Below are 9,253 nucleotides of genomic sequence, written 5' to 3'. Positions count from 1 at the left end.
ATTCACTCTAAATATATCATTTTTCATCAAGATATGAAAATCACCACAATCCTAGCATTCAGAGCTATATTAAAGCAAAAGTCCTTCAGATAACTTCTTCATGCATGTTCATTAGAGAATCCTATGCCTCTGAACATCCATGAATCCATGGCAGAATATTTTAAATTACAAAGATAGGGGCCATAGTAATAGTCCAGCTGGTAGGGTGTTTGTCTTTCTCACAGTCAACCTGGGTTCTATTTCCAGCTCCCCATATGGTCCCCACGCCTGCCAGGAATGACCCAGTAACAACACAGCTGGTGGTTGTCTCCAAAACAAGCAAACAAAGCAAAACAAAAAATTGCAAAGATCACCAGAGAACCCTGGTTTTCATTTGATTTACCTCACACTTAGCTTTGCAGGCTACAAAAAAATTTTCTTCATCACCAGCAGTTTTTTCTTTATTTATTTGTTTGTTTATTTATTTTTGGTTTTTGGGCCACACCCGTTTGACACTCTGAGGTTACTCCTGGTTATGCGCTCAGAAATTGCTCCTGGCTTGGGGGAACCATATGGGACGCCGGGAGATCGAAGGCACTGGCTGTGCATATAGCTAATGTCAATTCAATCCCCCAGTACTATATATGGCTTCCAAACACCGGGCGGAGGGATTTCCGAGGGCAGAGCCGTAATCACCTTTGGTCCACCTTTGTTTGGAGAATCAAGGAGACAGCTCAAGAGCTGAGTCTATATTTTGCGTATGGGAGGACCAAGTTCAACCCCTTCACTGCATGGTGCTCCCATCATTGCCAGGAATAGCCTCTCGACACCATTTTGTGTGTCCAAAAACATAAAGTATGTGTGTGAAAATGGTCAAAACAGTTTGCAGGTCAACAATAGTCGGCAGGGCAGTTGCTTTGCATGCAGCTGACCCAAATTCAATCCCCAGCACCCAAATGGTACCCAAGAACCGCTAGGAGTGATCCTTCAGTGCAGAATGAGGAGTAAGACCTGAGCAATGCTTACTCCTGATTGGGGTCACAAGAAACAGGTGTGACCCAAAAACCAAATTAAAAAAAATTTTGTGAAACCCAAAATTCTAAGAATTTACAAAACATATCTAGCAAACACATTATAATATAATCCATATGTAATTTTGGGTGGTGCTTTACTTCATCCTTTGGAGGCATCCAAGCATGCTTGGGGAGTGTGCGTCGGGCTTGCAAACAAATTGGTGTTTAGTGCTCAGGCACTGTAGTGCTGGGGTTTCCAGGACCAGCCCTGTGGTGCTCAAAATCTCCAGGGTCCATGCTTTGCAATGCTAAGGTTGTGTGGTGCCAGGGATCAAACTCAGGTCAGGCACATACAAGTCATGTGTTCTAATTCTAGACCCCCCCTTTCAAAAATACTCACTGTATTTTACCGTTCTACTGTAAACTGTTCGTTTCATTGGCTTCTAAGAGTTTCAGTTATTAAGTACTGTAGGTGTACAATACACGTTACTCTCTTGTATATCAACTCATCTTTAGTTATTTCTTTATGTATATTGCAAGACATTTTAACTTGCACTAAAAAACTTCCCTTAGAACTTACGCCATTTATTTCAGATCTAGTATATCTCCCTCCAACTAGATCAGTCTTGCACAAGAAATTACCTCCGGTTTTTTACACATAATGAATTTAATATTAAACTCTCTAACCCAAGTTGAATCTATTGCTAAATGGTGCAAGGTCAAGGTTCCAATTGTGGGGCCGGAGACATAGCACAGCAGTAAGGTGTTTGCCTTAGACACAGAAGGACAGTGGTTCGAATCCCAGCATCCCACATGGTCCCCCGAGCGTGCCAGGAGGATTTCTGTGCATAGAGATAGGAGGAACCCCTGAGCGCTGCCGAATGTGACCCAAAAACCAAAAAAAAAAAAAAAAAAAAGGTTCCAATTCTTTCTCCCAGCTCAATAATCTTTCTAGGACCCTGAACTGACAACAGAAGAACACATATTTTGCATGCTTAAGTCCTGGATTTGGTCCCTAATCTCCCCTGCTCCCCAAAGGCACTCTTCCAGGACCCACCGATTTGGCATAAACCAATCCTACATTGACTATGAAAAATTGCATCATATTTTATTGTATATAACATGGGGCTAGGAATACACACTTTGCATGACAGAGACCTGGGTTCAGTCCTAGCACCGCATGTTCCCCCCGGCTGTTGCGTGTGGTCTTGAGAGCAACTTAATCTGAGCAGTAAAAAGCGGGGCTGCATCACAAGCATCACATCACCTGAGCACTGAACCTTCCATCTCCACAGTCAGGCCAAGTATTTGGGAACCTGGAGAGGTCCCAAAATCCAAGTATACTTTGGGAGGCCCCAAAATAGCTAACTAGGAGTTGGTAATACTATTAACGCTAGAGCACTTGCTTTGCATGTGTTGATCTTGTTTAGATCCTAACACTTCAAATAAATGAGTCCGTAACTTCTAAGAAAGCACACTGAACATAGAAGTTTGAGGGGAAAATTATGTTATATGACCATTCCAACTTGGTTGTATTATTCCATATCAATTTTAGAATCAGAGTCCCTTGGGGCTGGAGAGATGGCACAACGATGGAGCATTTGCCTTGCATGTGGTCTACCCAGAAGGAACCTGGTTCAATGAACAAGTGTTCCACTGTGGTTCCCCAGCCTGCCAGGGGCAATTTCTGAGTGCAGTAGGCAGGTGTGACCCCCCCCCCTGGGCGCCACTGGGTGTGGCCTGGGGGCCAACCAATCAATAAATGAATAGTTTAAAAAATAATCATTGGGGCCCAGAGAGATAGCACAGAGGTGTTTGCCTTGCAAGCAGCGGATCCAGGCCCAAAGGTGGTTGGTTCGAATCCCGGTGTCCCATATGGTCCCCCGTGCCTGCCAGGAGCTATATCTGAGCAGACAGCCAGGAGTAACCCCTAAGCACAGCCGGGTGTGACCCAAAAACTAAAAAAAAAAAAAAAAAAAAAAAACTAAAAAAAAAAAAAAAATCATTGAGTCCCCAAAGCTTACTATATTTTACAATAGGAATTCAGAGACTTTCATTTATACATATATTTGACGTATATACGCAGTATTCGTTCTACTATGACTACAAAATCATAATTTACAAGCTCAGACAAGTAAAATATCTAAAAACAAAGTGTTGAGGGCCGCAGAGATAGCATGGAGGTAGGACGTTTGCCTTGCATGCAGAAGGACTGTGGTTCGAATCCTGGCATCCCGTAGGTCTCCCGAGCCTGCCAGGAGTGATTTCTGAACTTAGAGCGCTGCTGGGTGTGACCCAAAAAACAGTAACACAAAAAAAGATCATCAGACTAAAACTTAGAAAGCAATGATAAAGGTCATAGGGACATTGTGGATGTGCTGGGTTGAGAAAATAGACATCATCTGAAAGCTGAAAGCATAAAGTAGCCCCATCAACAAAACTGGGCATTTCTGCTAAGAAAGGTATCTAAGGTCATCAGCCCGTCAAAGGAAACTCAGGCTGCAGGATGCAACCAGTCCCTAAGTGGCAACAGTTTTTTTTTAATGTAGCACTAGCTTGTCCAAGGTTGAAACATTGTAATTTCAACAGTTCTTTCAGCCTAGGGCAGTTTAGGCCCGGAATAATAGCACAGTGGGCTGGGTGCTTGTCTTGCAATCGGCAGACCAGGGTTCGATCCCCAGCATCCCATGTGGCTCCTTGAGCCCACCTGGAGCAATTCCTAAGTGCAGAGCCAGGAGTGACTCATGAACACCGCTGAGTGTGGCCCAAAAACAATAAAACAATTTGAGATTATTTTATAAATGCTAATCACTGATAGTCAAATGAGTATTACTAAGTCATTTGAAAAATTTAAGAAAATTATGATTTATTAAGGGGCCGAAGCAATAGCACAGCAGTACGGTGTTTACCTTGCACACGGCTGACCCAAGACAGAATTGGGTTGGATCCCTAACGTCCCATATGGTTCCCCAAGCCAGGAGCTGAGTGCCACCGGGTATGGTCCAAAAAAACAAAACAAAACAAAACAACAACAACAAAAAAACTTATTAGTGTTATTAGTGAATATTAGATTTATTTACTGCAATGAACTTCACACATGCAAGGAAGGGGTTTTTATTGTGTGTTTGTTTTGGTTTTTGGGTCACACCTGGCAGCGCTCAGGGGTTACTCCTGGCTCTACACTCAGAAAGTAGTCCTGGCAGGGAATCATATGGGGTGCCAGAATTCGAACCACCATCCTTCTGCATGCAAGACAAACACCCTACCTCCATGCTATCTCTCCAGCCTGTTTTTTCTTTTTTAATTATTAGTTTTTTGGTCACACCTGGTGACTCTGTGGGGTGACTCCTGTCTATGCGCTCAGAAATCACTCCTGGCTCGGGGGACCATATGGGACTCTGGGATGGGGGACCGAACTGCAGTCTGTCCTAGGCTGGCATGAGCAAAGCAGATAGATGCCTTACTGCTTGCACCACTGTTCAGGCTCCCACAAGGAAGGGTTTTATCACTGAGCTTCACCCATCACCCTCAATATCAACTCAAATTTTAATTGGGGTTGAGTAGGCTATACAGGACTGCTCCTAGAGCTCAAGCATGCAAAGTCTATACCCAGTCCCTTGGTGTATTGCCCTGTCCGTTTTAAATGTTTGTGAAAACAAGTTTGAAAATGTATGCTTAAAAAACCTGACTGTACATTTATTTAGACATTTATAAACTTGCAGAATTTGTATGTCCCTTGAAAACAGTTTGCTATTAAGATTATAAATTAACTACCTTAGAAGTCTGAATTAGGGGCCAGTGAGGTGGCGCTAGAGGAGTCTGCCTTGCAAGCGCTAGCCAAGGAAGGACAAAGGATGGCAGTTCAATCCCCCGGCGTCCCATATGGTCCCCCCAAGCCAGGGGGAATTTCTGAGTGCTTAGCCAGGAGTAACCCCTGAACATCAAAGGGGTGTGGCCTCAAAAACCAAAAAAAAAAAAGTCTGAATTAGGGGTCAGAGAGATAGCATGGAGATAAGGCATTTGCCATGCATGCAGAAGGACGATGGTTTGACCCATGGCATCCCAGAGGGTCCCCTGAGCCTGCCTGGAGCAATTTCTGAGCGTAGAGCCAGGAGGAACCCCTGCCGGGTGTGACCCAAAAACCAAAAAAAGAAGTATGAATTAGAGCCAGATAAATAGTACAGTGGGTAAGGCACATGCTTTGCACCCATCCAACCTGGGTTCAATTTGCAACATAGGTTCAATGGTCCCCCAAGCCACACCAAGACAGATCCTGGCGTGCAGAGCCAGGAGTAAACCCTGAACATTGCTGGGTATGACCAAAAAATAAATAAATTTAAAAGAGGGGCCGGAACAGTGGCGCAAGTGGTAAGGCGTTTGCCTTGTATGTGCTAACCTAGGACAGACTGCAGTTCGGTCCCCCAAGCCAGGAGTGATTTCTGAGTGCATAGCCAGGAGTAACCCCTGAGCATCACCAGGTGTGGCCCAAAAACAAAACGAAATAAAAAAATTAAAAGAGGTTTGAAGTATTTAAATTTGGAGCTGAAGCAATAGAGCAATAGATAGGGCATATATACCTTGTATGTGGTCAACTCAGGTTCAATCCCCAGCACCCCGCCTTGCTTCAATTCAAAGCCAAGAGCACTGTCAAGCGTGGCCCACAAACCAAAAAAAAAAAACACCACTTTTTTTTCATTTCATTAAGAGTTCATTACTGGCCAGAGAAATAGCACAGCAGTAGGGTGTTTGCCTTGCATGCAGCCAGTCCAGGATGGACCCCAGTTCAAATCCCAGCATCCCATATGGTCCCCAGAGCCTGTCAAGAGTGAATTCTGAGCACAGAGCCAGGAGTAATCCCTGAATACCACCAGATGTGGTACTCAAAAAAAAAAAAAAAAAATAGAGCTTGAGGCTAAGGGTGTGTCACAGTCATCAGCTTCACATCTGTGAGGCCCTGGGTTCAATCCCTAGCACAGAAAATAAAATCATGAGCAACTTTTGTACCGCGTGGTGATTCAATGAATTAAAAACTTTAATTAAAAATAATTAAAAACAGGGACTGAAGCGATAGCCAGCTGTAGGGTGTTCGCCTTGCATGCAGCTGACTCAGGATGGACCTGGGTTCAATCCCCAGCATCCATATGGTCATCTGAGTCTACCAGGAGCGATTTCTGAATTCAGAGCCAGGAGTAACCCCTGAGCGTCACCGGATGTGGCCCAAAAACAAACAAAAAAATAAAGTTAAAAATATAGGGCAAGAGGGGCCAGAGAGATAGCACGGAGGTAAGGCATTTGCCTTGCATGCAGGTCAGTGGTTCGAATCCCGGCATCCCATATGGTCCCCTGAGCCTGCCAGGAGCGATTTCCGAGCATAGAGCCAGGAGGAATCCCTGAGCGCTGCCAAGTGTGACCCAAAAAAACAAAACAAAACAAATATATATATATATATATATATATATATATATATAGGGCCAGAGCGATAGCCTTATGCTGGCCGACCTGAGTTGATCCACAGCATCCTATATGGTCCTGAGCATACCAGGAGCAACTTCTGAGCTCAGAACCAAGAGTAATCCCTGAGCGCTGCCAGATGCGGCCCAAAAACGGGGGAAAAAAAATAAATAAAGGCTTCTTCCTGGAGCTGGAGAGACGAGGGAGGCTATTATTAAGAGAAATAAGAATTCTTTTGTTTCTGTGTTTGAGGTGGTGCTCTGGGCTTATTCTCTGCTCTGTGCTCAAGAATCAGTCCTGGAGATGCTGGTAGACCATACGGGGTGCTGCAGGAGATTGAACTGGGATTGCAGTACACGAGACAAGTACCCTATCTGCTATACTATCTCTTCCCTACTCTACCCTCAGTTTTTAAAAACATAAAACACTAGGGGCCGGAGAGGTGGCCCTAGGTTAGACGTAAAGCGCCTGTCTGCCTTGCAAGTGCTAGCCTAGGACGGACAGCAGTTTGATCCCCCGGCGTCCCATATGGTTCCCCCCAAAGCTAAGAGCGATTTCTGAGCACATAGCCAGAAGTCACCAGTGAGCGTCAAACGAGTGCGGCCCAAAAAAAAAAAAACAAAAAACAAAAAAACTAGGCCTCTTCTTTTTGTTTCACGTCTTATATAGCATTGGCTAGAACTTCCAAAATAACAAACTGTCACCTTCCTGACGCTAGCCTCAATACCTGGAGGGCGAGGCAGTTTGAGTCCGTAGCTGAAGCACATATAGGCCGGCATGAATATAACTTCCAGGAGTGGGGGCAACGGACAGATATGGGACCCACGACTGACCCAGGACACTACTTTATCAAGTCATTAAAGCATCTCCCAATCACTCTAAGAGTTTGGAGTGGGGTGGGAAAAGAGATGATGAACTTAAGAGCTCCAATTCAAGAACCTGTCTTGACGGGCCACAGTGACAGCGCAGCACCCGGGTTCGATTTCCAGCATCCCAGATGGTTCCCGGTACCTGCCAGAGCACCACCAGGCATGGCCCAAAAAAAAAAAAAAAAAAAAAAAACAACAACAAACTCCCTTGAATTTTACAAAATTCTTACCTGAAGAGTTAAGCACAGCTTTCAGCATTCAGCTTGCCTTTACAATAAAAACAAAAAGCGTTCCAGGGGGGGGGGGGGGGCCGGGCCAGGGGCTGCTGTGCAATTCAACGACTGAGCACCTGCCTGACAAATCTGAGGCCCTGAGTTCGAGTCCCAGAACCGCCCCCCACGCCAGCCCTCTTGCCAGTCCTGCAAGGTGTCCCCCAAAGCAAACCCAAACCGCTCAGCAAATGGAAAAAAAAAATGCCACTTCTTGACCCTCACAGCGGGGAAACTGAGCTCTAGAAAGAACCACAAGCACCACCGAGTCAGCAAGCCACCCCTTGCAAGTTGGGGACCACCCCAAATCCCAAAACGGCCGGGTGGGTAGGCGGGTGGGTGAGTAAACAAGCGTGGACCCGGCCCCCCCACACTTTTCCCAGCCGGTGACAGGTACTCAAGGGGAAAGAAAAAGTCCGGTTTGGAGTTGAGTCAACACTGTGCAGTGCAGGAAACGGGGTTCGGATCTTTTCTTTCCCTCAAAATAAAATATTTCTTGGGGGTGGGGGGCCGGAGGTAGAGCGTTTGTTCGAATCCGGGCAGAGCCAGGAGGAAGCCGTGTGTGTGTGTGTGTGTGTGTGTGTGTGTGTGTGTGTGTGTGTGTGTGTGTTCCCAGGAACCCCCAAAAGCATATTTTGTGTGTGTGTCTGTGTGTCTGTCCCCAGGAACCCCAAAAGCATATTGTGTGTGTGTGTGTCTGTGTATGTGTCCCCAGGAACCCCCAAAAGCATATTGTGCCAGAGCCAGGAGGAAGCCGTGTGTGTGTGTGTGTGTGTGTGTGTGTGTGTGTGTGTGTGTGTGACCCCAGGAACCCCCAAAAGCATATTGTGCCCGGCTGGGTCTGCTTCGACTTTGGGGGGGGGATGCAGAAGTTCTGCGCCCGACTCGGGCCGCAGCGCCCCCACACCACGCACCTCGGTCCCGGCGAGGAGCGCCGCCGTGCACCTTCAGGCCCCGCCGCGGGCCGCGCTCGTCGCCCCCGGCCGCCCGCCCGCCGTCCTCATGCCCGGGCTCCGGGGGTGTCGGCGGCGGCGGCGGGCGCCCCGCGAGCGGCCGCTTCCCGAGCGCCCCGTCTCCCCGCGGCGGGCGGCCGGCGGGCGCCGCGGTCCATGGCCCGGAGCGTCGGGCGGGCGGGCGGGCGGGTCGGGGTGCCCCGGGCCCGGCGGGCGCGCGCGCTCCTCGGCGGAGGGAAGCGGATCCCGGCGGGCGGGCGGGCGGACGCCCCCGAGGGGCGGGCAGGGGGAAGCGATCGCCGCCGGACTTCCTCGAGCGTTCCCGCGCCGCGCGCCGTCCTCGCCGCCGTCAAGTCCCCTCAGGCGCCGCCTCAGCCCCGCGAGCGCTTCGAAGCGCTCTTGTCACGAGCCGGAAGTGCGGGGGGAAGGGGCCGAGGGGGGGGGAAAAAGCCGCGAGTCTCGTCTCCTCTCGTCTCGTCGCGTCGCGCCCCGATCACGTGCCTCCAGCTCGGCCAATCAGGCCCCGCGAACGCGGCGACGTCACCGACGCGCCGTTCGCCGCTGACAGCCCGGGCGGCCCCGTCACGGGACGAGGCGCGCGCCAATGAGCGGCGCCGGGCTTCTCCTGGCTCAGGCTCGACCAATCGAATCCGGCGGACGCGGGGACGCGTCACGGCAGCGACGTTCGCCGCTGACAGCCGGGCGGGCCCGTCACGTGA

The sequence above is a fragment of the Suncus etruscus genome, chromosome 2, assembly GCF_024139225.1.
Source record: "Suncus etruscus isolate mSunEtr1 chromosome 2, mSunEtr1.pri.cur, whole genome shotgun sequence".
In the NCBI taxonomy this organism is placed as follows: domain Eukaryota; kingdom Metazoa; phylum Chordata; class Mammalia; order Eulipotyphla; family Soricidae; genus Suncus; species Suncus etruscus.
Note: the sequence above shows the minus strand (reverse complement) of the source record.